General features: G+C 46.8%; 1 protein-coding gene across 4 annotated transcripts in view; it reads right to left on the bottom strand.

Annotated features, from left to right (window-relative positions):
* RTN4R (reticulon 4 receptor) overlaps positions 1-27,793 on the bottom strand; it is a 243,255-nt gene that overhangs the window by 110,973 nt on the left and 104,489 nt on the right. The window contains exon 2 of one of the 4 annotated variants that reach the window (XM_075831081.1): positions 15,810-15,931. The exons of the other annotated variants lie outside the window; for them this stretch is intronic. The gene's annotated coding sequence lies outside the window, so the exon portion shown is untranslated. The remainder of the gene's footprint in view (positions 1-15,809; positions 15,932-27,793) is intronic. 4 annotated transcript variants of the gene reach the window in all.

Genomic DNA, 27,793 nt, shown 5'->3' with positions numbered 1-27,793 from the left:
GCATTTTCACTCTATGTTTTGTCTTATGTTTTAGTTTTCATTCGGCTAGATAACTTTAGTTGCACAAGAAAGAAATTCAATAGAAATTATTAAGTTCCACTTTACATTCAACTTAATGCGTCTGTGATATGGAGATGCCCATAAGTTGAATATTTGTCTAATTTTTATAAAAATTACAACAGTCACAGAGCAGTCACTCTCCAAAAGAAATGACTTTTCCTATTTTCTATTCACCTAATTGGAGAGAAGGTGCATGACTGGAATACTGGAATTATGCAACAGTCACACAAGTGTCACACGCAATTAAGAGTATAACCATGGTGTAAAAAAAACGAAACAAAATCCAAAACCTTCTAAATTCTTTTCTAGGGATTTGGCCATTTTTGTTTTTCTTATAAAAGAGTTAGGGTGAGCTCACACAGGGCAGATGCGCTGCATAAAGGTACACAACGAATCCGCCCTGTTGCCCACAGGGAATTCCGGTCGATAAACCACACCAAATTGTGGTGCAGTTTCTCACCTGAAATTTCCACTGCGGAAATCCTGCAATGAAAAAAAAAAAGTATACACATGGCAACGCCTCCCTCTCTGATGTCCTGATGTTATGCAGCCCTGTATTTGGCTGCAGCGGTCACATGGGATGAAACGTCATCCCAGGAGGCCGGCCTGGATGAAGAAGCACAGAATTCTGTGTAAGCATACGATTTTTTTTCCCCTGAGTTGCAATTATTGCGGGGGAATCACAGATTTTACACCACAAAAATCGCAACATCTGTTGTTTGTTGCAGATTTTACCTCCCCATTGGATTCAATAGGGAAAACCTGCAACAAAAAAGCAGCGGATATGCAAATATAATTGACATGCTGCGGATTAAAAAAAACGCACCACAGGTCAATTTCTAAACGTTTTTTTCCGCTCAGCATTTACGCAGCGTTTGTTCAAATCTAATCCACTCTGCTGCTACTGTATTATGCTGCGGATTTTCTGCAACCAAATCTGTTGCAGAAAATCTGCAGTATTCACGCTACGTGTGAACTTACCCTTATGGGGCCTGTTGGTAGGGATGCTATCACAACCACTAGTTTACCAATAATCTGTCTAATAGAAGCATTAAAGGGGTTGTGCAAAATTAGAAAAATATGTCTGCTTTTTTCTAGAAACTGCGCCAGACCTGTACATGGGCTTTGCCTTGTATCACAGCTCACCTCGATTGAAGAGAATAGGTACATGAAGCTACAATAGCAGATACAACCGGTGGATATGTGTGGCATTGTTTTTGGAAGAAGGTAGCCATGTTTTTCCTATTCCATACATCCCCTTTAATTTAAAGGGTCTGGTCTGGTGATAGATTGTGTAATAAACTGAAAAATCAATTAACCTGTTTTATTATAGAGTAAGATGAAAGCCTGCTAGATATGTGACTGATGTGAATGCATGCTTGACTGATATATTCATGATCTGATTTAGAAGAACCATAATAGTTTATAATTGATTGATAATACCATTCATCTGAATTATGTGTAAATCCCATGGGTGAACTATGGATGATCTCAATGTTTTCTATAGCACTATACATATACTGCTTATTTTAGAATTATTGTGCCATGAACATGAAGTTATTAGTTCTATATTTAATAATATGTAAAAGTTTACATTCACTAGCACATATTATATCAGGGAAAGCATTTCTTTATTAAGGTGATCTGGTGGATCCTGACGTACGTGCCTGGCACCCATGCTCCTGAGGAAGCATCGTGGGACAACAGAAAAAAATTTCTATAGCCTCAGGCTAGGTTCACGTCACGTTTGGCCATATAGTTGATCGTTTGTTTCACGGAAAACAAATACAGTCAAGTAGGATGCAAATGTATGCGGTGTATGTTATCTTAATACTTCTGATGCAAATTGCAACAAAATGCACTTACTGGCCTCATGCACACTTCCGTCGACCGTTATACGGCTGCTAATGACGGTTCCATGAAACATGGACCACACATGGATGGCTTCCGTGCGCAGTCCATTGTTTCATGGATCAAATCAATGAAAAAGCCGAGACTGTTCCATCAAAAACGGACAGGAGTAGGACCTGTCCTATTTTTTACAAAACCGCCGCACTGTTCGGTTAAAACAACCAAAGTGTGCATAGCCCCATTGAAATGAATGTGTCAGGGTGCTATCAGTTAAAAAAAAGGTAAGCACCCTGATGAAAAGAACTGAAGTGGACATGAGGCCTTAGCTTGTAAGGGGTTCTTTACAACACAAGGCAAGTGTATAGAAGTGTTGTATGGCCAACACATGGCACAATATGGTATTTATAATTAGGTGCTGTTTGGTATAGTTATTTGTACACAGTAAGGGTATGTTCACACGCTAGCTGTCATTTACGTGTGAAAAGACAGACTGTTTTCAAGAGAAAACAGCTGCCTCGTTTCACTCGTAAATGCTCCTCCTCGCATTTTGCGAGGCGTCTGAGACGCTCGTCTTGAGCTGTGCTTCATTGAGTTCAAATTACGTGGCAAAGAAGTGTCCTGCACTTCTTTGCCGAGGCAGTCCATTTACGCGTCGTCGTTTGACAGCTGTCAAACGACGACGCGTAAATTACAGGTTGTCTGCACAGTACGTCGGCAAACCCATTCAAATGAATGGGCAGATGTTTGCCGACGTATTGCAGCCCTATTTTCAGACGTAAAATGAGGCATAATACGCCTCGTTTACGTCTGAAAATAGGTCGTGTGAACCCAGCCTAAAACAAAACACCATATGGGGAAGGGGCACCAACAGAATGTACCGCACAGGGCAACATCCAAATAAGGCCGAATCATGATCACAATGTAAATGACAAACTCATTTTTTCTGTATTTAACAAACTCAGTTCTAATACATCTTTATAACTGTCCAGATTAAGACAAATGCATCCCAAAAAATGTGGACCGTTTCAGGCATTTCAGTAATAGTTCATCGAAAACAAAACAATAGAAAAATCATAGCCCATAAAAAAGCATAAACATAGCAGATCATGAACATTTTTGATAAAAAGCTGTTATGAATCGATTGAAAACACAGTACAAAACTAAAGCTTGCCATATACTTTAGATAGACTATAGCTGTTCCTCCCGACTCCCCCATTACACATGCATGCTCGGCCATGCCAGGTATTGCACCACTGGCCCATTCAAGTGAATGGGACAGTGGTGCAATACCTTGCACAGACGCTACAAATGTAATGGCGCGTTCAAGTACGAACTAAGATGAGAACCATGTAAGCAATGAATAAGGCTGCTGCACTCATACGAGTGCCGTGGCCCCTTCAAACAGCGGATCCGCGGGCTTGCTGACAGTCGGACCCCCACGGGTCTAATATTGATGGCCTATTTTGTGGATAGGCCATCAGTTTTAATAACCTGGATAACCCCTTTAAATGTAGACAGAGATATTGTAGAATACACATGAAGCCGTGGCTCACAATGGCACGTGACATTTAAGGTGGACCTGGTACAGATTCAAGCCGCATATCTGTGTTGCACTATGGCACAAAGTGCTGTACACATTTTCTCTTGTTGTCACAGGTAATTTAAATAGTAAATTTCCCTCTTCATCTATATCACAGATTTCTAAGGTGTTGTGAAGCAGGCTAGAAAACTTAAATTACATACATCACCCTATGTGCGTCCTGTGCACTGTCTTTTTAATTGAGGCCATTTGTTTAAAAAAATACATTATATCAGCAGAGGATTTTTTTCTTTTTAACGAGAGGGTATAGTTTATGAGATTGGTAGAGAAATGGTGAGAAAATAGATCTGACAGCTAGGATGATGTATTAGTGTTGCATCCTCGGAGGTGGCTGCAGCATGGAGGTTACCATGGAAGCCAGATAGAAGAGAAGCGATTTAAAAAGTATGTGGATTTCTGCCAAAGAGCAAGAATAATATAAAAGAGCATGATCGAAGAAGTGGGTCGAAAATGTAAATCACCTGAAACTATACTATTTAGGACAGTGATCTATTCATCCAGGTAAGTAACAGCTTGAAATTTAGGGATCAATATGGATGTTCAAAAAAGACTTGTCACTGTTGCTGACAGTGGAGGAAAATTTCTATTACCTGTATGTATATAATTCCATACCTGTGTAGTTTCATACCGTAGTCGGAAACATTGACAAAAGTCTCTCTAGCTCAACCTATTATCCTACTTGTATTGATCTACTAATATGCCCTATATCTATAAACATGACAGTTTTCATAAAGTGCAAAACTTTACATACAACATCATATTTCTTCAAATCCCTCTGCAGTATAAGAATATCCACTTTAAATGAATTATTCTACATATCTAAACAGGTATTGTTTATGCCATATACATAGATAAATGTATTTAATGAAGAACCAGGCCCTATACTGACCCAAGTGTTCCTCACAACTTACATAATCTTAGTATGAACCATTATTTACTTTCTGTCCCTAAGCCAGTTTTTAACTTACTAAGGCCGGGTTCACACCTGCGTTCGGGTTTTCCATTGAGCTGCTCGATTATAAGAGCAGAATGAGAAAATGAGAAGTTTCGGATCCATTGCATGACAGACACCAATGGCAACTGAAGAAAGTCAATGACTTTAATGGGTTCTGTCAGGTTTCCGTCATGGTGTCCATCGTTTATTTGTGATTTTTTACTTGATCTGCATCGGACGCTCCTAACATAGCCTCCAACGCAGATGCGAACAGAGCCTTACAAATGTCCCCACATCTCAGCAGTTTCATTTTACATCCCAACCTTTTTATCAGGTATCAAATCTTTTAAAAAATAATCTAGATGTACAACATCAAATGTCTTACCGGGATCCAGTTCATAGCTTACCACCTCATAAGCGATAACATTTTACAAAAGAAAAGTTTGGATTATTCTCGATCATTCTGTCTTTTAAAATATTTCTCTGTTTTAGGCCAAAGAACTCCAGGCTCCCCTCAATAAAGCTAATTTCCCTCTTAATATTTGTAGAAATTACCTCATAGCTTTCTTCGCTCGCTGGTGGTTTAGTCGTGCTCTTCTTGCTGTAGTGGAAAGCTGTTTATGCATTCACTCCCTGCTGGGCTTGTGGGTAACAACAGAAGCATATCTGACGAAGCAGAGCTTCAGTAACAAAAACAGAGCAGCAGCCTGATCCTTAAACCCCAAGTAGGCACTATACCTTAGATAAAGCCGCTGATCGAAGCTCAGCCCTGATGAAACAGAGCTAAAAAGCAGCCAAGTAGCAAATAAATACATAGGTAAGCATGACACCTCAGAACTAATGAGAGTGGTACCCTCAGTTCAACAGAGTGATAAAAAGCTCCTCCAGCACTTAAACCTATGTTGGTGGTATGGATGTGATAACTTGAAGGTGCAAAAGGTCTGTGATCAACTGTTATCATCATACTACAATCACAAAGGTGTTAATTGACTTGAGAAGACTAGAGGTGTGCTTTGTTGTTAAACCACCACGTTAAAGGTATTATAACGTTATTGTATGTGGATGAAATGGGGTGTTGAAGCCTCCTCCTTTATTTATGAATGAATGTTCCAGCTTGGCATAGATTCCTTCCTTCCTTCATTCCTCTTGCAAACCGGTTGTCTTCTCTGTCTTAAATATGCAGCCCACTGTCCTGAAAGGCCTGTTCCTTTCTGTAGATAGACATTTGGGTCCTGGCCTGTAGAGTAAGGGCCTTCTTACACGGGCCAATTATCGGGCAAATGAGCGTTCATATGAATGCTTGTTCCGGATCACAGGGCAATGATCAGCCGATGAACGAGCAAACGCTCGTTCATCGGCTGATCATATACTTTATGCAGCATAAAATATTATAGTTGTCGGCAGCACATCTCCATGTGTAAACAGGGAAATGTGCTGCCAACATAATGCAAATGCATGGGGACGAGCGATCGTAGTAACGATCGCTTGTCCCCATACATAACTCCATGTGAAAGGAGCAATCGAGCGCCGATCAACGAGCTGTCCCGTCAATCGGCGCTCATTTTTAAAGCCAATATTGGCCAATGTAAAAGGACTCTTAGACTCAGTACACATCTCGGTTTTCAGGCACGTTGGAGGCATCATGTACAATGGAAGTATTCCTGATGTATGCCTCCGTCGTATGCCACTGTATGGCATACAATGTTATATATTGACCATTGACGCCAATTGTAAAAAAACATATACCACGCAGTATACATTTTTTTTACTGTGTCCTACTGCATAGAAAATCGTGGTTGACCATGCCAAAAGGACACTTGTTTACTATACGCTGGGTGCATAGGAGGCTGTGGACACGTCGGAGTATACTTAAGGAAATACTCCCGGAGTATACCTCCTACATGTCTGAAAAATGAGATGAGAGCTGAGCCAATCTGTCCAATGCACGCTATATTACGGCTTAATTTTGTACAAAGCCATAATAGGGCACCCATAGAGGTTCATGGGGCCTTACTGTACCTCCATATGCCTCCTTCATAAAACATCAAACAAAACAAAAAAAAATCTCTATCAAATGCTCCATCAGATGCCGTATTACAGAGATATTCTCCCTCAAATAAGTGCTTCTAGGGAAAAATATACTTAACATATGACTCTTGACAGAGCATTGCACAGCACTGGCATATGGCTCTGCCGTGCGCATGAGGCCTAAGCTCTCTTAGAGCCTTTACAGTCACATGTACAGTATATGAAAACATGGAATAATTTGTAAAGGATCTGCCAGGCACTACGTCTGTGGATACTCCCAGGGTTAATCAGTCGACACCTGAGGCCAGACCTCTTAGACTGACACCGGCTCCCACCAATCAGGGTGGCAGGCTCAGGAGTGGGAGAGCCTATCGCGGCCTGGTCAGTCGGAGTTAGCTCCGCCCCCTGTCCATTTATACCTGCCGTTTTCTCTTCCTCATTGCTTGTTATTCTTCTTGGATTCCTGGCCCCACTGCTGCCTTGCTCCAGCCTGCTTCTGCCGTGCTTCTGCCTTGCTTCAGTTCCCGCTTATCCTGCTTCGCTCTGCCCCTGGCTTGCTTCCTGCTCCGTGCTCTGCGTTTGTATACTCCACTACATCCTGATCCTGACTGGCTCGTTCACCGCTCCGTTTCCTCACGGTGTTCCGTGGGCTACTGCCCCTTCCCTTGCTTGTTCCCTGTTTGTATCCCCTTGCACTTAGTCAGCGTAGGGACCGCCGCCAAGTTGTACCCCGTCACCTAGGGCGGGTCGTTGCAAGTAGGCAGGGACAGGGCAGTGGGTAGATTAGGGCTCACTTGTTCCCTTCACCTCCTTCCTGCCATAACATAATAACAAGCCCATACCTAGTCTACCATTTCTCCTACGCTGACGCTATCATGGACCCCCTTGAGACCCTGACCCAGCAGATGCAGGGCCTCTCCCTACAGGTCCAGGCCCTGGCTCAGAGGGTCAACCAGTCTGACGCTGCCATAGTAGTACCCCTCACCTCACCTCTAGAACCCGACCTCAAGTTACCTGACCGGTTCTCAGGGGACCGTAAGACTTTTCTCTCCTTCCGGGAGAGTTGCAGACTTTACTTCCGTCTAAAACCTCACTCCTCATGTTCCGAGAACCAGCGGGTGGGTATCATTGTATCCCGACTCCAGGAAGGGCCCCAAGAGTGGGCCTTCTCCTTGGCTCCTGACGCCCCTGAGCTTTCCTCCGTCGATCGTTTTTTCTCTGCCCTCGGACTCATTTACGACGAGACTGACAGGACTGCCTTAGCCGAGAGTCAGCTGGTGACCTTACGTCAGGGTAGGAGACCTGTTGAGGAATACTGTTCTGATTTTAGAAAGTGGTGCGTAGCTTCTCGGTGGAACGACCCGGCCCTAAGGTGCCAGTTTAGGTTAGGATTATCTGACGCCCTGAAGGATCTGCTTGTTAGCTACCCCTCTTCTGACTCCCTAGACCATGTTATGGCCCTAGCAGTACGACTTGACCGACGTCTCAGGGAACGTCAGCTTGAACGTTTCAATGTTTTCCCCTCTGACTTCCCTGCGATTCCCCCCGAGGTCCCGTCTCCTCGCTCTTCCACGGAAGACTCGGAGGTACCTATGCAACTCGGGGCCTCCATGTCCCCTCGACAACGTAGAGAGTTCCGCAGGAAGAATGGTCTCTGCTTCTATTGTGGGGGTGACAAGCATCTACTGAACACCTGTCCCAGGCGCAAGAATAAGCAGCCTAAGTGATCATCGGGGAGGTCACTTGGGCGCACAGGTATTTCCCGTTAATATGAAACGCAATAAAATTTTGCTTCCCTTTCAGGTCTCGTTTGCTGGCCGGTCTGCCACTGGCAGTGCCTTCATGGATTCCGGCTCATCTGCTAATATCATGTCTGTGGAATTTGCTATGTCTCTAAAAATGCCTTTTATTGATTTGCCTTATCCTGTCCCGGTAGTGGGTATCGACTCCACTCCTCTTGCTAATGGTTATTTTACTCAGCATACTCCTGTTTTTGAACTCCTTGTTGGCTCCATGCATTTGGAGCAGTGCTCTGTACTGGTGATGCAGGGATTATCGTCCAATCTGGTATTAGGTCTTCCCTGGTTGCAGCTGCATAATCCCACGTTTGATTGGAATACTGGGGATCTCACCAAATGAGGTAGTGAATGCCTGACGTCATGTCTTTCGGTTAACTCTATTTCTCCCCGTGAGGAGGTAAACACGCTACCTGAGTTTGTTCAGGACTTCGCTGATGTGTTTTCTAAGGAGGCCTCCGAGGTGTTGCCCCCTCATAGAGATTACGATTGCGCCATCGATTTGGTACCTGGTGCTAAGCTTCCTAAGGGTAGGATATTTAATCTTTCATGTCCTGAACGTGAAGCTATGAGGGAGTATATCCAAGAATTCCAGGCCAAGGGCTTCATTCGCCCCTGACTTCTCTTGTAGGTGCTGGCTTCTTCTTCGTGGGGAAGAAGGATGGTGGTCTTAAGCCGTGCATTGACTATCGGAACTTGAATAAGGTCACCGTAAGGAACCAGTATCCACTGCCTTTGATTCCGGATCTTTTTAATCAGGTTCAGGGGGCCCAATGGTTCTCTAAGTTCGATCTACGGGGGGCATATAACCTTATCCGCATCAAAGAGGGGGATGAGTGGAAGACTGCGTTCAACATGCCCGAAGGTCATTTCGAATACCTGGTCATGCCCTTTGGGTTATGTAATGCCCCTGCCGTCTTCCAGAATTTTATTAATGAAATTCTGAGAGATTACCTGGGAAATTTTCTTGTAGTGTACCTTGATGACATACTGGTGTTTTCCAAGGACTGGTCCTCCCACGTGGAGCATGTCAGGAAGGTCCTCCAGGTCCTCTGGGAAAATAATCTGTTTGCGAAAACCGAAAAATGTGTGTTTGGGGTACAGGAGATACCATTTTTGGGTCAAATCCTCACTCCTCATGAATTCCGCATGGACCCTGCCAAGGTTCAGGCTGTGGCGGAATGGGTCCAACCTGCCTCCCTGAAGGCGCTACAGTGTTTTTTGGGGTTCGCTAACTATTACAGGAGATTTATTGCCAACTTCTCGGTCGTCGCTAAGCCTCTTACGGACCTCACTCGCAAGGGTGCTGATGTCCTCCACTGGCCTCCTGAGGCCGTCCAGGCTTTTGAGACCCTCAAGAAGTGCTTTATCTCGGCCCCCGTGCTGGTTCAGCCCAACCAAAAGGAGCCATTTATTGTGGAGGTTGACACGTCCGAGGTGGGAGTGGGGGCCGTCTTGTCCCAGGGTACCAGCTCCCTCACCCATCTCCGCCCCTGTGCTTACTTCTCTAGGAAGTTTTCGCCCACTGAGAGTAACTATGATATTGGCAACCGCAAACTTTTAGCCATTAAATGGGCTTTTGAAGAGTGGCGTCACTTCCTGGAGGGGGCCAGACACCAGGTAACGGTCCTTACTGACCACAAGAATCTGGTTTTCCTAGAATCTGCCGGAGGCTTAATCCTAGACAAGCTCGATGGGCGCTATTCTTTACCAGATTTAACTTCTTGGTTACCTATAGGGCTGGGTCCAAAAATATTAAGGCTGATGCACTGTCACGTAGTTTCATGGCCAATCCTCCTTCTGAGGAGGATCCTGCTTGTATTTTACCCCCTGGTATAATCGTTTCTGCCACTGATTCTGATTTAGCCTCTGACATTGCGGCTGATCAAGGTTCAGCTCCCGGGAACCTCCCTGGGGACAAGCTGTTTGTCCCCCTGCAATACCGGCTAAGGGTACTCAGGGAAAACCATGACTCCGCACTATCTGGTCATCCTGGCATCTTGGGTACCAAACACCTCATTACCAGAAACTATTGGTGGCCTGGGTTGCCTAAAGACGTTAGGGCTTACGTCGCCGCTTGTGAGGTTTGTGCTAGGTCCAAGACCCCTAGGTCCCGACCTGTGGGCTTACTACGTTCTATGCCCATTCCCCAGAGACCTTGGACCCATATCTCCATGGATTTTATCACCGATTTTCCTCCATCTCAGGGCAAGTCGGTGGTGTGGGTGGTAGTAGACCGCTTCAGCAAGATGTGCCACTTTGTGCCCCTTAAGAAACTACCTAACGCCAAGACGTTAGCTTCTTTGTTTGTTAAACACATTTTGCGTCTCCATAGGGCCCCAGTCAATATCGTTTCTGACAGAGGGGTACAATTTGTTTCCTTATTTTGGAGAGCTTTTTGTAAAAAGTTGGAGATTGATCTGTCCTTCTCCTCCGCCTTCCATCCCGAAACTAATGGCCAAACGGAAAGGACTAATCAATCCCTGGAACAATATTTAAGGTGTTTCATCTCTGACTGTCAATTTGATTGGGTCTCATTCCTTCCCCTCGCCGAATTTTCCCTGAATAACCGGGTCAGTAACTCGTCAGGGGTCTCCCCGTTTTTCTGTAATTACAGGTTTAATCCAAGGTTCTCCTCCGTTTCTCCTGGTTGTTCCAATAATCCCGAGGTAGAGGACGTTCATCGGGAACTGTGCACAGTCTGGGCCCAGGTTCAGAAGAACCTAGAGGCGTCCCAGAGCGTACAAAAGATTCAGGCTGATAGAAGACGTTCTGCTAACCCCCGGTTTGTCGTCGGGGATCTGGTGTGGTTGTCGTCTAGGAACTTGCGCCTTAAGGTCCCGTCCAGGAAGTTTGCTCCCCGATTTATTGGGCCTTATAAGGTAATTGAAGTCCTCAACCCTGTATCCTTCCGTCTGGAGCTGCCCCCATCCTTTCGCATACACGACGTCTTTCATGCCTCCCTCCTTAAACGCTGCTTCCCGTCCTGGTCCCCCTCGAGGAAACCTCCTGTTCCCGTTCTCACCCCTGAGGGGGTGGAATTCGAGGTGGCCAAGATTGTGGACAGTAGGATGATCCAGGGCTCCCTCCAGTACCTGGTCCATTGGAGAGGATACGGGCCGGAGGAGAGGACTTGGATACCTGCTCGAGATGTTCACGCTGGGGTATTGGTCAGGAGGTTCCACCTTCTCTTCCCCACTAAACCGGGTCCTCTTAGTAAGGGTCCAGTGGCCCCTCATAAAAGGGGGAGTACTGTAAAGGATCTGCCAGGCACTACGTCTGTGGATACTCCCAGGGTTAATCAGTCGACACCTGAGGCCAGACCTCTTAGACTGACACCGGCTCCCACCAATCAGGGTGGCAGGCTCAGGATTTGGAGAGCCTATCGCGGCCTGGTCAGTCGGAGTTAGCTCCGCCCCCTGTCCATTTATACCTGCCGTTTTCTCTTCCTCATTGCTTGTTATTCTTCTTGGATTCCTGGCCCCACTGCTGCCTTGCTCCAGCCTGCTTCTGCCGTGCTTCTGCCTTGCTTCAGTTCCCGCTTATCCTGCTTCGCTCTGCTTCTGGCTTGCTTCCTGCTCCGTGCTCTGCGTTTGTATACTCCACTACATCCTGATCCTCACTGGCTCGTTCACCACTCCGTTTCCTCACGGTATTCCGTGGGCTACTGCCTCTTCCCTTGCTTGTTCCCTGTTTGTATCCCCTTGCACTTAGTCAGCGTAGGGACCGCCGCCAAGTTGTACCCCGTCGCCTAGGGCGGGTCGTTGCAAGTAGGCAGGGACAGGGCGGTGGGTAGATTAGGGCTCACTTGTTCCCTTCACCTCCTTCCTGCCATAACAAATTGCTCAAATCAACCGATCAGATGACTTTTCCATTTCCTCACCTGAATTAGAAAAAAGACAGCTGGGATCTCACTGGTTGTCACTAGCCCCTCTTTTACTTGTCATCAGTACTAGTTCTCATGAATGAGGTCTATTGTGTCTTCTTGGGGGCGGTTCACATATGTCTGTTGCTCCTGTCAGTTTCCCTCCGGTGTGTTGCAGAACAGCCGGAGGGAAACTGATGCTAGAACGGATCCCAGAGCTTTCTATGGGATCTGTTCTGGCACATGGGACATCAGTTGTTGCTTCGTATGGCACTGGACGTGTGCAGGAGCCAGATCTAAAAACGTTACCTGCAGCGTTTTTGGATCCGACTCCCAGGGAGGTCAGGAGCCATATCCTATCTATTTTAACTGTGGCCAGATGAACGCCGGGTGCTGCAGCATCCACCTTCCGGCAGAACCTGGCGGGAAGGTGACCAAGGGCATGTCCCGCTGTCAACTGTATCTGTGTCCTCAGGACGCAGATACAGTTGAACCCAAATCTGAAGCAGGGAACCATCAACTCCCTGCTTCAGAATTAGTTCAGAGCAGAGGGAGTGACTCCGCTCGCCGAGGACTCCCCGGGCACAGCGCTACTTTAAGCGCTGTGCTCGGGGAAGCCCTTGACATCACTGTCCATATATGGACAGTGACGTCAGTGGCTACTGATTGAGTTGCCGATGATCTGGCCAAGGATTCTGCTCCTAGAGGAAACCCCTTAGGTTACTGTCCATATATGGACATTGACGTCAGGGGCTCCTCCTGGAGCGGAATCCCCGGCCAGAGTCGGCAATGGGGATTCCTCTCAAGGAGTAGCCACTAATGTCACTGTCCATATATGGACAGTGGTGTCAGGGGGTCCTCCTTAAGGGAATCCCTGTCCACAGCGTCGGCAAAGCTGTGGCCGGGGATTCCGTTCAGGGAGTAACCCCTGACGTCACTGTCCATATATGAACAGTGGTGTCAGGGGCTCCTCCTGGAGGGAATCCCCAGCCAGAGTGTCGGCAATGCTGTGGCCAGGGATTTCATTCAGGGAGTAACCCCTGACGTCACTGTCCATATATGGACAGTGGCATCAGGGGCTTTTCCTGGAGGGAATCCCCGACCACAGCATCGGCAATGCTCTGGCTAGGGATTCCTCTGCTAGAGGGAGCTTGAGTGGAGCTATCTAAAAGGAAAGGGGTCTGCGTGACATTATCTACAGGGGGTACTGTTGCATTATATATAGAGGGCACTGCAGCATTATCTACAGGGGGGTATGTGGCACTATCTACATGGGAAGGGGGGTAGCGCTATATACAGTGGGGGTGGCGCTATCTACAGAGGGGTGCTGTGTGGCACAATCTACAGGGGGCGCTGTGTGGCACCATCTACAGTGGGCGCTATGTGGCGCTACCTACAGGGGGGCTGAATGAAATTTTCTACAGGGGGTACTGTGGCATTATATACAGAGGGCGCTGCGGCATTATCTACAGGGGGAGGGGGTAGCGGTATATAAAGTGGGGGTGGCGCTATCTACAGAGGGGCTCTGTGTGGCACAATCTACAGGAGGTGTTGTGTGGTGCCATCTACAGTGGGCGCTGTGTGGCACTATCTACAGGGGGGCTGTTTGACATTATCTACAGGGTGTACTGTGGCATTATATACAGGGCGTGTGTGGCACCATTTTAAGAGGGCACTGCGGCATTATCTACAGTGTTGTGTGTGGCACTATATACATATGGCACTGTTTCATTATCTACAGGGGGTGTGTGGCATTATCTAAAGAGGGCACTGTGGCATTATCTACAGGGAGTGTGGCACTGTATAAGGAGAGCAGAGTGGCACTATATACAGAGGGCACTGTGGCATTATCTACAGGTCATGCGTAGCACTATCTAAAGAGGGCACTGCAGCATTATCTACAGGGGATGTGTGACACCATCTTAAGAGGGCACTGCGGCATTATCTACAGGGTTGTGTGTGGCACTTTATACATATGGCAGTGTTTCATTATCTACAGGGGGTGTGTGGCATTATCTAAAGAGGGCACTGTGGCATTATCTACAGGGAGTGTGGCACTGTATAAGGAGAGCAGTGTGGCACTATATACAGAGGGCACTGCGGCATTGTCTACAGAGGGCACTGTTTCATTATCTACACAGACATGGAACGGATTTAAAACAGATGCAAAACGGCCGTCAAAAACAGACCTAGATGGCTGTTTTTAATGGCTGACACCCGAACCCTGTTGTGTGGATAGAAACAACAGCAATCCCTGCGTGTTGTGGGGTGGGATTGGGTAGCTGTATGTCATGTCCATGGCTGCGGGCCGTCAAGTTCACTCACCACCTGATGGCCGCAGCCATGGGTCGGCGAGCGCTGGCCCCAGTCCCCTCCTCAGGAGACGTCAGCGCTCACTTCTACTCACCTCGGCCGGGTCCCATAAGGTGTGCGTGCACGCTCGTGCCCGCTCTTAAAGGGGCAGCTCGCGCACTGGACTTTAATGCTAAATTAGCCCATGAGCACCCTGGACTTTCAGAAGGGCCCGGCCCCTTCCTGCAGTGCTTGAGCGTTGTTTGTCCTATCCTAGTTTGTCTAAGCAAATGGTCTCCCAGTGTTTCCCAGTTCCCAGTGTATCCTGTATCCTGTATCCCGTGCTATCCTGTTCAAGTGCCATGCTGTGCTGTAGTTGTGCTGTGCTGTATTCCACGCCTGTCCTGCTACTCCACGCCTGATGTCTACCCGCTGCCTAGTCCCAGCCAAGCCTGCCTTGCTACTGTCCGAGCTGCCACAGGTACCCTATACGAACTATAGACTTTGACCTGCGCCCTGTTGGCCAGCTGCCATACCGCAAAGGCGGTACGGCCCAGTGGGTCCACGAACCCTACGTGACACTGTAAAGGCGCCAAAAACTGGGTACTCCCTGAAGTTAAGGCTAATGTTTGGCGTCGTTGCAGGCTCACAAGGCTGCGTCAAAGATCTGATATCAGTGGACAGCAGCTGCCTTCCGAGCTCTCTCTCTTGGCGCTGGCCTTGGTGCTGAACTGAATATGACACATGTGACATTACAAAGTGTGGGTCAGACTTCAATCTAGCGCTGAGGTCGTAGCAGAGAAGGAGAGCCCTGACATGGTACACAACAAGTATCCAATCTATTACAACTATGCACTAATACATTTTTGCATCACATGTAATCACTTGAGAGACAAAAAACTGATGCTGATGCAACTGATATATGTGAACGCACCCTTACCAAGTTAAAGAAACAGGCTGAAGGAAAACTTCCCCATTGTTTATACAGCTGGCGTCTGCCTAAAAGTTGAATTCATATGGTGAGAGTGTGTTAAAAAATTGCAGATAATTCCATTCTCTAACATATGAAATTGTGTTTCTCCATACTGGTAGTATACATTAATATTATTTGTAATTTTTTTCCAGTGTTTTATCTGCTCAGACACACAGATAATACTATACTACTACATATTGAGTTAATCCCATATCATTGAAAAAACAATGCCATCCTTTGATAACACTACTGATAAAATAGTTTACATTGACCGATATAGATAGCTATTGAAACCTCTAGAATATAGGTATACCAATACTCAGAAGAGATACACATACAAGGACTATATTGAATGAAATATTTACTGCTCTTGGAAGTAACATCTAATGTATATCAAAGGTCATACTTACATTTGCCAAACTCGCTGGTACCATAAATTGTTATTTTAAATAAATCATATACAGAAGCTTTACTATTCATTCCATCATCCAGCAAAGAAGAATAATCTTCTTGATACCGAAGAAATTGACATCTATGATAATGAAAGACATCATGTGAATTCATAAACAGCTAGATATTCATTGTTCTTCTTAATAACTGAAGGGCTAGATTTATCCCAGTGGATCGTTTTCACAAGGAGACATGATTGCAAAACACTTGACTTTTTCACCCAGTTTTCAGAAAACAAAAGATATACGAAAAAATGCAAGAACATAGTTTATGTTGCAAGAATACAATAAAATATGGATAAAAAATATAAAATCTAGTTTAGAAATGCCATGGTAGTTTCCTGGCATCACCATTTGCTTTGAAAAGGTTTATCATGTCTATATATGTCTGTTGTATACAAGATCATCATATAGCAACATTATTATTATGGCTCCTCGGAGTACCAGTAATAAAATGATTCCATAGCTCCAAAATTCCGGAAACAGCGTAGCTTGCTGGGCTCTATTGTTTTGCTAACATATACTCACTTCTATGCAAATGCCGGGAACAGCTGTTTCATGAAAACTCAAGTGGCCAGAGCCGAGGGCCATCGGCAAAAGGTGGGACGGGGATTAGGGGAGCCCTTTCTAGAGATTGGTGCGAATCCCAAGTGGGACCCGCATCAATGGATATGCCATAAATGTCCGAGATGGGAGTGCCCCTTTAATTTCTGCTGCTTATATAGTGCCAACATATTTCACAGCGCTGTTAGCAGTATATTCCCTATCTCAAACACATAAGGGCCAATTAACCTCAAGGATGTCTTTAAGGCCTCTTTCTCATTACCACATTTTGATGATTATTTTTCTTCAGTATTTGGACGTCAAAACCAGGCGTGGAACCTACACAGAGAAAAAGTAGAATGGACAGGTTTGCACCTATTCCATGATTTAGACCCACTCCTGGTTTTGGCTCACAAATACTGAAGAACAATACTGACCAAAATACTGTCGCGTGAAAGTGGACTTAGAATGAGGGAGGAAATGGGAGGAAACCGATGCAAACTCGGGGAGAATATACAAACTCTGTGCTTCCCATGTGTAAGATTGAGTGTGCAAGCTCCAGGTTTCCCGTTCATCAGGGCTATTGTCCCTAGACGAAAGCCTGCCCAACTATTTGTATATATGCCCAAAATAGTTTAGGCTATGTTCATTTATTAGAAAAATATCCCCTGTATAGCTCCTTGCCTCATTGCCTGGTTTTAGCAGGTAATGAAGGCATATTTGTTTGACTGGATCAATAGCACAACAAGCTGGGCAACATCTTCCTACCATTACTCAATTTTTTTTTCAATACACAGGGTTCGGACAAATGCAGGCAATAATAATATGCAATGTGAAAGTAGTTCGAATCAGAAAACAATTGTTATTGTCTGTTTGGAACATGCACTATCTAATATTCTTTTTTATAGTTGATGCTGTACCCTAAATATACATTTTGTTTATGGAGTAACATATTTCATGGAAAAGATACATTTCCGCTAGACATCTCAACCTATGAAGACAGTAATTCAATTCCTGCTACATCTGTCCTGTATATTATAAATTCATAAGGATTTGTATGCACACTTTCCAGTGGCTTAGCAGCTGGCTTACACAGAGATTTACTCTTTTTCTTTGCATATCACGCATATAATGTCAGTTCACTAAGACGTAGCAGTGGATGTCCAGGTTTAAAGCTAACTTTAATCCTAAATGTCTAATAAAAAATATCTAGATGATAATGCAAATATACCTTTTGCTTTACACTTTGCTTTTTCAGAGTTGTGTGTAAAGAACTGGCCTAAACCGTGTTTCAGTGTTTACTGAACATTAACTTCTAAATATAGATAGCAAGATAGAAAAAGTCTATGCCACTCTGAAATCACCCTTACTCAGCCTTTGCAGGTGCCCATCTATGGGTAAAAAGAGATCCCAAGGGTCCAGGATTAGCTCCATACTATCTCCTCCTACCGCCCCTTCTAAACCTACGCTGGATGGCTACTTTCTCCGACGGCCTCAAACGCTGCTCTGCTCACTGCAACAACCGCCATCTCCGGCCTCCACGCTTCGGCACTCAGCCGTCATCAGTCACATAACACGGCTGTCCAACAGTGGGTTACCTCTCAGAGTTTACTGGCTCCCACTGTGTCATTGGACGCTGACATGCCTGCTCAAATCTCAACCGATGTTGCAGGAGCAGAGCGACAATATACAGAAGAACCTATAGCCGCCATGATACACTTGGCAGTGGCTTTATCGTAAGGGCCTGCTCACCCCCGTTTACAGATGTAGCCGTCTTTACCTTGACTTTTAACGCATTAAATAAACCGTGGCTAGATCTCTTATCTTGACTTTTTCAATGACTTTTGTTGTGTGATATCACGCTGCAGCAAGTTATCAGAATCAAGTTAAAGATGGCTACATCCGTACTTCTACCCTACCTCAGGTTAGAGACTCTATCCACCCTCAAGTACCTACATCTTCTAAGCCCCAGAGGCTTTCTCAGAGGTTCAAAGGGAATCTCCCTCATCCCTCTCATAACTCCTCCTGGCAGGCCACAATGGGTGACGACCAGGGGGGTACCTCATCTTTGTCCCAATATGCACCGCCCTTACATCGTCTGCATCGGACTCAGAACAAGAAGACCCTGATACTCCACCGACTCATATATCGCAAATATGGCGGGACTGCCTTTCACAGCTCACTACTAAAGGGGATTTTAAAAACATGATCAAGGAGGTTAAGGAAACTTTTCGCTCAAAAATTGCTAAAGTCAGACAAGACCTGCACCACATTGCCACGAGAGTGGAGACCCTGAAGGATGACCATGACACTACCAGACGCCATGTTTTTGCCCTCCAATCTATAATGACAACTCAGGTCACCTCCATCCGTGACTAAAATTCCATCTTAAGAACCTGGATAACAGGGGCCGTCAACACAATATTAGAGTGAGTGGTCTCCCTAAAATGCCAGGAGTGGAGGACCTCTACCACACGCTTGAAACTATTTTTAATAACATCTTGGGAGCCCCGTCCTCTTGCAAAATACCGCTTGACACAACTCCCCGCTTAACACAACTGCGTAATGTTATCTGCTGTGTGCGGGACCTTCACACTAAAGAGGAGATGCCTAAAGCCAGAGACAGCACAAGAACCTTGCATTTGAAGGAACTCCAATCCAGTTGTTTCCAGACCTTTCTTTGATTACCCTGCAAAAGCGAAGGTTCAAGTGTCCTCTCCTCACTGTTTTGCATGACCACCATATTATCTACAGATGGGGCTTCCCGTTCGCCCTCATGTCTCGCATAGATAGCGCCTCTGTGACCCTGAGGACCCATGATGACCTGCCCCATTTCTGTGACTCACTGGGAATACTAACTTCCAAACTACAGGATTGGGAGATTTCGTTTCCACCCTCGTCTCCACCTCGGCAAACGGTCCGCAACAAGAGGAGACACTTTTGCTCCAGGGGATCCCCCCATTAGCGTTCCCCAAGATCCATCCCCCCTTGATGGGCACTAGAATCTGCTATTAGCTATATATCTACTGATATAATAGCTAGGCATTCACCGTATGGCACCGATCAGCTGTATATACATGTTTTGTTTTCTTTAAGGCTAACTTAATATTGCACTTTTCCTTTATAATTGTATTGTGGCACGGCGGGGTATTGTAGCGGTTAATTTACCTACCCCTAATTGTCTGCTCCGCTTTTAGGTAGTGACAACCCCCTTGCCACTACTGTCTAAGTGCTGCGACTTACCCCCCCCCCACCCCCGTTACATGGGTATAGTTATTGCAGTCCTCCCTCTGTAGACAGAGAGAGTTGCGAATAGTAATATCTTATTACTTGCTTCTTTGATTCACTTCACTTTCGCCATTTCCAGGTTTACTCTAGTTCCCTGGTTGTTGACTATATTTAGTATTTGACGTGTTTTCCTTTCTATTATACTGCTGATGATATCTATTTTTTTCCCCTGTTCGTCTCTGCCCTTGTGTTTCGTCCCTCCCTTAAACCCATCCCTGGATTGTTAGATGCTGTGACCTTTTTATCTCCTGATGATACAGCTGGACGATGTATGTCTCGATGGCCTACTGCCTGAGAAACCTGATGGACACCTACCTCTGCATAATCGTGAGCTATATATATCTGCATTTTTACCACTAGCTATGTACCTCCCTTGCATATATTGCCATGGTTAAACTTATCACACTTAGTGAAAGGACTCAACTACAATGGGAAACGCCCCCTCGTCCTTAGGGAACTGAAGTCTCTTAAAGCAGATATTGCTTTTTTACAGGAGACTTAGACTCCACAGGTTCCCTACGTTTTGCGCAGAGAGCATACCCTGTTACCTAGTCTGCTTTTCAGGCTGCAATAAAGCAGGAGTTGCCATTTGATATCCCACACATGTCCACTTCAGATTCAGACTTCCCACATTGATCCACAGGGTAAATACATTATTCTAGAGGGTTCTATGTCAGATCAACCTTTAGTCCTCTGTAATGACTAGGCCCCTACTACTACTCGTTTTCGACAATTGATTAGGGAGTTTACCCTTTATGGCTTATGGCGGGTCTCCTTCAATATCAACCTGATACTATTGCTACACTTTTTCAGGACTATTAGAAGGCCTTTTATAACTTGCCCTCTACTCTACCCATAGACCTCGATCGCCGCCACGCGACATTAAAGGCCTACTTATCCTCCTGTAACCTTCCAAAACTTACTGCAGAAGCACTTTCCTCTTTGAATGCCCCAATCGCCCCTGAGGAAATTTTCACTCGCCTTTTAGCTAACAGGCTTAATGTTTGGCTTCCCTCTTTAATGCATAAGGACCAAGTGGGCTTTGTCCCCTTTAGACAGGGAGGCGACAACACCAGAAAGATCCTCGATCTCATTCATGTCCTAAATAAGCAGGAAAAATCAGCGATCCTCCTCAGCCTTGATGCCGAGAAGGCATTTGATCGCCTAGGGTAGCCATTCATGTTTGAAGCCATGGGCGCTTAGGGAGTCTCAAGCCCTTTTCTCACAGCTCTGCATGGTCTTTACTCCTCTCCAATGGATGTTATAAAACAACCTCATTCCAATTCCCCCCTGTTCCCTATATGGAATGGTACGTGTTAAGGATGCCCATTATCCCCGATCCTATTTGTGCTTTGTATTGAGCCTCTAGCAGCCCAGATACACCAATCTCTAGATATCAAGGGACTTCTGGTACAAGATAGGGTGTTTAAGGTCTCAATTTTTGCAGATGATGTCCTTCTGACCCTCATAAACCCTCACATCACCTTACCCAACCTTACAACTATTCTTGATACATACGCTTGACCTACATAAATTTTCCTACTTTAACAACATAATAATATCCCATGTTCTGCATTTTTTCACTATTTGCAAATAGACATTATATGTTACATACCTTCGGAACCACTCGGGTTACTACGCCTACAAGTTTTGAAAAATTATGCCGTCGCACTACAACAACCAGGGGTCTCATATCTGCCATCTATGCTATACTGCTTTCCTCAGATAACTCTGCTCTACCCATACATAGGTATATGACTAAATAGGAGGCCATATTAGGCAGATCTATTACGCCTGCACTATAAAAGATAATATGATCAAAGGGAGCTAAATCCTCTATTTGCACGACATATAGAAACAGTTATGGTCGGAGGTTAGCATCTACGGTATTACAGCAAGATATACCCTTGGACCCCCTACATTACTTGCTAAATGTCCCTCCTCAGTCAATAGGGAAACATCTTGCCCGGTCTGTTTCAGCACTTTCAGCACTTTCTCATGGCGGCTAAAACCCTGATTGTGTGAAAATGGAAACAGACCTCACCCCCCACAGACACTGACTTGATGACTAGAATTAGAGAAATTCGTACTATGGAATTCATGACTGCTTCTCTAGACAATTCCATGGACCGTTTCGGATTAATTTGGGACCCATGGGACTCCTACTATTTCAGTATAGGGACCTACTCCCAATCCTTCCCTTGAGTTCTGTTACGGCCGCGGTCACGGACCGCGACCTCCACTTACCTTCCTCCCGCAGATCTTCCTCTTCCTGCCGGCGTCTCCCTCCCTGGAGACGCCGGAACATGCGTCCGTTGTGCCCCGTAGTGTTTACCAGAGGGCGCGCGCCCTTTCCCCTTTAAGGCCGGGAACCAGCGTGCGCGCCCTCTGGTAAGAACTACGGGACAGAGCGTCACGCATATGTAATTAAATAATTAATTGTTCCCAGATCACCCTGAACTACAAAAAGGGTTCTGCCCTTCTGATCCTCACCTGAGCGTTGTTTGTTATCCCCATGTTAGTCTAGCAAATGGTTCCTTAGTGTTGTCTCATATTCAGTGTTCCCGTGCCCTGCTACCTGTATCCTGTATCCCGTACTGTGTTATTGTTCCTGAGCCTGTTTAGTGATTGAAGTCGTGTCCTACCACACCCTTTGCCCTCCGCCACGTCTGGCGCAACCTACTGTACCCGTTGCCCTCCGCCACGTTTGGCGCAACCGACTGCACCCGTTGTCATCCGCCACGTCTGGCGCAACCTACTGCACCTGCTATCATCCGCCACGTGTGGCGAAACTTGCTGCACTGTAGAGTCCATGGCCGCAGGTCGTCGGGTTTACTCACCTCCTGACGCCCCCAGCCATGGATCAGTGAGCGCTGGTCCTGTAGGGTGCTTCCACTCCGGTCCGCTGTGTCCCATAGGGTGCACGCGCACGCTCGTGCCAGGTCTTAAAGAAAAATCATCATCATCAACTACATTTGATTTCCTGGACTATAAGAAGGGCCCTGCCCTTCTGATCCTTGCCTGAGCATTGTTACTGTTGCTGTCTTGCAAATGGTCCCTTAGTGTTTTCCCGATTCAGTTGTTACCGATGCCCTGTTACCTGTTCCTGTATCCCGAGCTTTGTTGCTTTGCCTACTAGTGTTGGAGTCGTGTCTACTGCACCTGCTGTCGTTTGTCAGATCCTGTGTCATCTGCCACGTCCAGTGCCATCTTCCACGTCCAGTGTGATCCGCCATGTCTGGCACAACGTGCTGCACCTGCTGTCAACTGCAACGTCCAGTGCCATCCTCCTCGTCCAGTGTGTTCCGCCATGTCTGGCACAACGTGCTGCACCTGCTGTCATCTGCCACGTCCAGTGCGATCCGCCACGTCTGGTGCAACCTGCTGCACCTGCTGTTAACTGCCACTGTCTGGACTATTCAGGTACCCTAGTGCTGGACTTTGTATTGCTTGGGTGGTTTGGCCAGCTGCCTCCCTGCTACGGCAGTGCGGCCTAGTGGGTCCACATACCCACAGACTGTGACAGCATGCTCAGGCCATGGACCCCTCTGGTCAACCTGAGACCTTGACGACACAAGCCATGCTGGCAGAGATGCAAGACCTCCAATCACGGCATCTCCAGTCACCAACTCCTCCTGTCGGTGAACGCCATTGCTCATCGGCTGATTGCTCCAACCACAGTCATCACCGCACACATTTCTGCTGTTCCTCCTGCTACACTTCCTGTCAGTACCAGTGCCGCTCCCCTGTGCTTCTTGCCGCTACCTCCTCGTTATGACGGAGAGACGAGGACCTGCCGGGGATTTCTGAATCAGTGTCAGATCCACTTCACACTACATTCCAGGGCCTTCTCTTCTGATGACGTCAGGATCGCCTTCATCTTTCTCCTTACTGGCAAAGCCCTGGCATGGGCTAATCATCTGTGGGAACGTCAGGGACCAGAGACCCGTGACTTGCAGTGCTTCTTACTGACTTTCCGCTTGATTTTTGAGGAACCTGGGAGAGTTTCTTTCGGCTGCTGCATCTCTGCTGACTCTACACCAGGGAGACAACTCCGTGGGTGAGTATGCCATCCAGTTCTGTACCCTGGCTGCTCAATTAACTTGGAACAACGAGGCTTTGGTGGCCATATTCTTGCAGGGACTGTCTTCTACCCTGGACGATCTCATCCTACTTGCCATCCGGGTTGACATGAGGATCCGGGAGCATATCCAAGAGGTTCTCCGGGAGAGAGAACTTCCTAGGCTGGATTCTACTTTCCAGCAATCTTTACTATCCTCCTCAGTCGTCCCACCTATGCAGATAAACCGAGTCAAATTGTCTACCCAGGAGAGACAACACAGACGCACTTCTGGACTTTGTCTGTATTGCGGCCTTGGAGGCCATATTGTGCGTTTGTGTTCCCAGTGGCCAGAGAGATCCCAGTGTCTAGGATTGGTTGAAGAGACAACCCTAGGTAGAATGGTACCAAATAAAGCATTCTGTTCCAACTTGACTATTCCTGTGACCATAGTATCCGGTGAGGGTTTCTGCCTATCCAGACTCCGGGTCCACGGCAAACTTCATCCAAAAGGAGCTAGTGGATCATCTCTAGTTGCCCACAGTTCCCCTGGAGACACCTTTGGCTGTTGCCTCGGTGAATGGACTGCCTCTGCCCGATCCAATTGTATCTAAGACCAAGCCGTTGAAGCTCCAAGGTGGAGCCCTTCATTCTGAACTAATTTCATTTATTGTTTTGCACAAGGCCATCAATCCTGTTCTGCTGGGCCTGCCTTGGCTTCGACTGCATGCCCCAGTCCTGGAATGGAATTCTGGAGAGGTTCTCCAATAGGGCTCCAAGTGCCTCGGTCATTGTCTGCTGCAGATCCATCCTGTCCAGCCCCCTCTGCCTCAGTTTTTGGACTGCCCCCCCAGTTCGCTCAGTTTGCAGATGTCTTCAGCAAGAGGGAGGCTGAGACGCTGTCTCCACATCAGACTTATGACTGCCCCATTGAACTAGTTCCTAATGCCTTTCTTCCCCGTGGACGGGTATATCCTCTCTCCTTGCCAGAGTCTCTATCCATGTCGGCCTATATCAAGGAGAATTTTGAGAGGGGTTTCATACAAAAGTCTTCCTCCCCGTCCGGGGCTGGGTTCTTCTTCGTTAAAAAGAAAGATGAATCCCTTCGACCCTGCATTGACTACCGTGGTCTCAACCAGATCACGGTCAAGAACAAATACTTGTTGCCACTTATATCCGAACTGTTTGACCGTATACGAGAAGCCAGAATTTTTCGAAACTAGACTTGCGTGGGGCTTATAATTTTATCCGAATCCGTCAAGGGTACGAGTGGAGGACGGCGTTCAACGCTCGAGACGGGCATTACGAATATCTGGTAATGCCATTCGGACTGTGTAACGCTCCCGCGGTCCTCCAGGAATTCGTCAATGATATCTTTCGAGACATCCTCTATGTCTGTGTTGTAGTTTATCTCGATGATATTTTGATTTTCTCCCCAGATCCGACGACTCATCAGAGGCATGTCCGTCAAGTTCTACTGGGATTAAAGGAGAATCGTTTATATGCCAAGCTGGAGAAGTGCATCTTTGAAAATAATTCTCTGCCCTTTCTGGGCTATATCATTTTGGATCAAGGTCTCAAGATGGATCCTGAGAAAATAAGAGCTGTCCTGGAATGGCCACGTCCCCAAGGCCTGAGGGCCATACAGCGTTTCCTGGGATTCGCCACTTTCTACCAGCAGTTTATCCCAAACTTCTCATCACTGACAGCTCCCATCTCTATGCTTACCAAGAAGGGTGTGAGCGCCAAGGTGTGGACTCCAGAGGCAGAATCCGCATTTATTAGCCTCAAAAAACACTTTTTCTACGAACTTGTATAGACTTTTGCATAGACTGTGACTTCAGCCTTGATCCTCCATCATCCTGACGTAACTCGGCAGTTTTCATTGGAGGTGGACGCTTCTTCTGTTGGTGCAGGTGCACTTCTGTTCCAGAGGAGCTCCAAAGGAAATGCTCGAGACTTTTTTCTTCTGCAGAGCGCAATTACTCTATTGGGGATCGGCAGCTACTGGCCATCAAATTGGCTCTGGAGGAATGGAGTCATCTTCTAGAGCTCACCCCATCCTGATCCACACCGACCACAAGAACCTCACTTATCTTCAGTCCGCTCAACGACAAAATCCCCATCAAGCCAGGTGGTCGCTGTTCTTCATCCGTTTCCAATTTGTGCTCCACTACCGTCTTGCTGACAAGAATGTGAGGGCCGATGACCTGTCCAGGTCATTTGAGATGGATGACACGGTGGATTCCCTTCAGAGTATCATAGACCCATCCTGCATTGTCACTGCCAATCCTTTGCAGGTTAGAGACATCCCTCCGAGGAGGACTTTTGTTTGGTTGGCAGACAGGAGAAGAATTCTCCGCTAGGTACATAGCTCTAAACTGGCAGGGCACGCTTGTGTTCGTAAGACCCGAGACCTGATTGCTCGTCACTTCTGGTGCCCCACGCTACCCAAAGATGTTGTGGACTTTCTGCACGGTGTGTGCTTCTAACAAGGTTACTCATTCCAAGCCTGCCGGCCTGCTTCAACTTTTGCCTGTACCCAATGCCCCCTGGCAGCACATTGCGATGAACTTTGTCATAGACCTTCCTCCCTCAGCAGGATGCAAAACTGTCTGGGTGGTGGTGGACCGGTTCTCGAAGATGGCACGTTTTATCCCGCTGACCGCCCTACCTTCTGCTCCCCGACTGGCGAGTCTCTTCATTTAGCACATCTTCCGCTTGCATGGCTTCCCCCTTTACATTATGTCTGATCGGGGGGTTCAATTTACCTCGAAGTTCTGGAGAGCCCTCTCTAGACTCCTGGATGTGAGATTGGACTTTTCCTCAGCCTATCACCCCCAGTCCAATGGGCAGGTCGAGAGGATCAACCAGATCATGGAGAATTATCTCCACCACTTCATCTCCTTGCAGCATGATAACTGGGTACAGCTTCTTCCGTGGGCCGAGTTCTCGTATAACAAAAACACATGTGATTCCACCACTTCCACACCGTTTTACATTGTGTACAGTCAACATCCTAGAGTCTCTCTTTCTGTGTCGACTACATCTCAGGTACCCGCTGATGACTCTGCATTTGGGGACTTTCTGCAAATCTGGCAACAGACCCGGTCCTCTATTTTGCTGGCAGTCGATCGCATGAAGCGAAAAGCGGATACAACAGAGCCGCCTCAGTATCTCCCAGGTACCAAAGTTTGGCTGTCCTCACGGAACATCCGTTTAAAGGTGCCTTCATACAAGCTTGCTCCCAGGTTCCTCGGTCCTTTTTAGATTTTGCCACAGATAAACCCTGTCTCCTATAAGCTGTGGCTGCCACCTACCCTCAGAATCCCCAACTCCTTTCATGTGTCCCTCCTGAAACCAGTGGTCCTGAACCACTACAATAAGACTTCCAGTTCCACAGTTGCTCCCAGCAGTTCTTCTGATGTGTTTGAGGTGAGGGAGATCCTGGACTGCAAAAGGGTAGGAGGAAGGACTTTCTATTTGGTGTACTGGGAAGGGTTTGGTCCTGAGGAGAGGTCCTGGGAGCCGGAAGGGAACCTCAGTGCCCCTGCTCTCATTAAGAATTCCTCTCTTGCTCTGGCCCCAAGAAGAGGGGGCGTAAGAGGGGGGATACTGTAGCGTCCATGGCCGCGGGCTGTCAGTTTTACTCACCTCCCGACACCCGCAGCCATGGATCAGTGAGCACTGGCTCACATCTCCTTCCTAGGAGACGCCAGCGCTCACTTCCGCTCCGGTCCGCTGTGTCCCGTAGGGTGTGCGCGCACGCTCGTGCCCGGTCTTAAAGGGCCAGCGCGCGCACATGTGAACAATCATCATCATCAACTACATTTGATTTCCTGGACTATAACAAGGGCCCTGTCCTTCTGACCCTGGCCTGAGTGTTGTTAGTGTATCCCAAGTAAGTCTTGCAAATGGTCCCTTAATGTTTTCCAGTTCCAGTTGTTAACCGTGCCCTGTTACCTGTTCCTGCATCCCGTGCTTTGTTCCTGTGCCTACTAGTGTTGGAGTCGTGTCTACTGCACCTGCTGTCGTATGCCACATCATGTGTAAT

This window comes from Rhinoderma darwinii, chromosome 1 (genome assembly GCF_050947455.1).
Source record: "Rhinoderma darwinii isolate aRhiDar2 chromosome 1, aRhiDar2.hap1, whole genome shotgun sequence".
Classification (NCBI taxonomy): Eukaryota; Metazoa; Chordata; class Amphibia; order Anura; family Rhinodermatidae; genus Rhinoderma; species Rhinoderma darwinii.
Note: the sequence above shows the minus strand (reverse complement) of the source record. Positions and strands in the feature narration are given on the sequence as shown.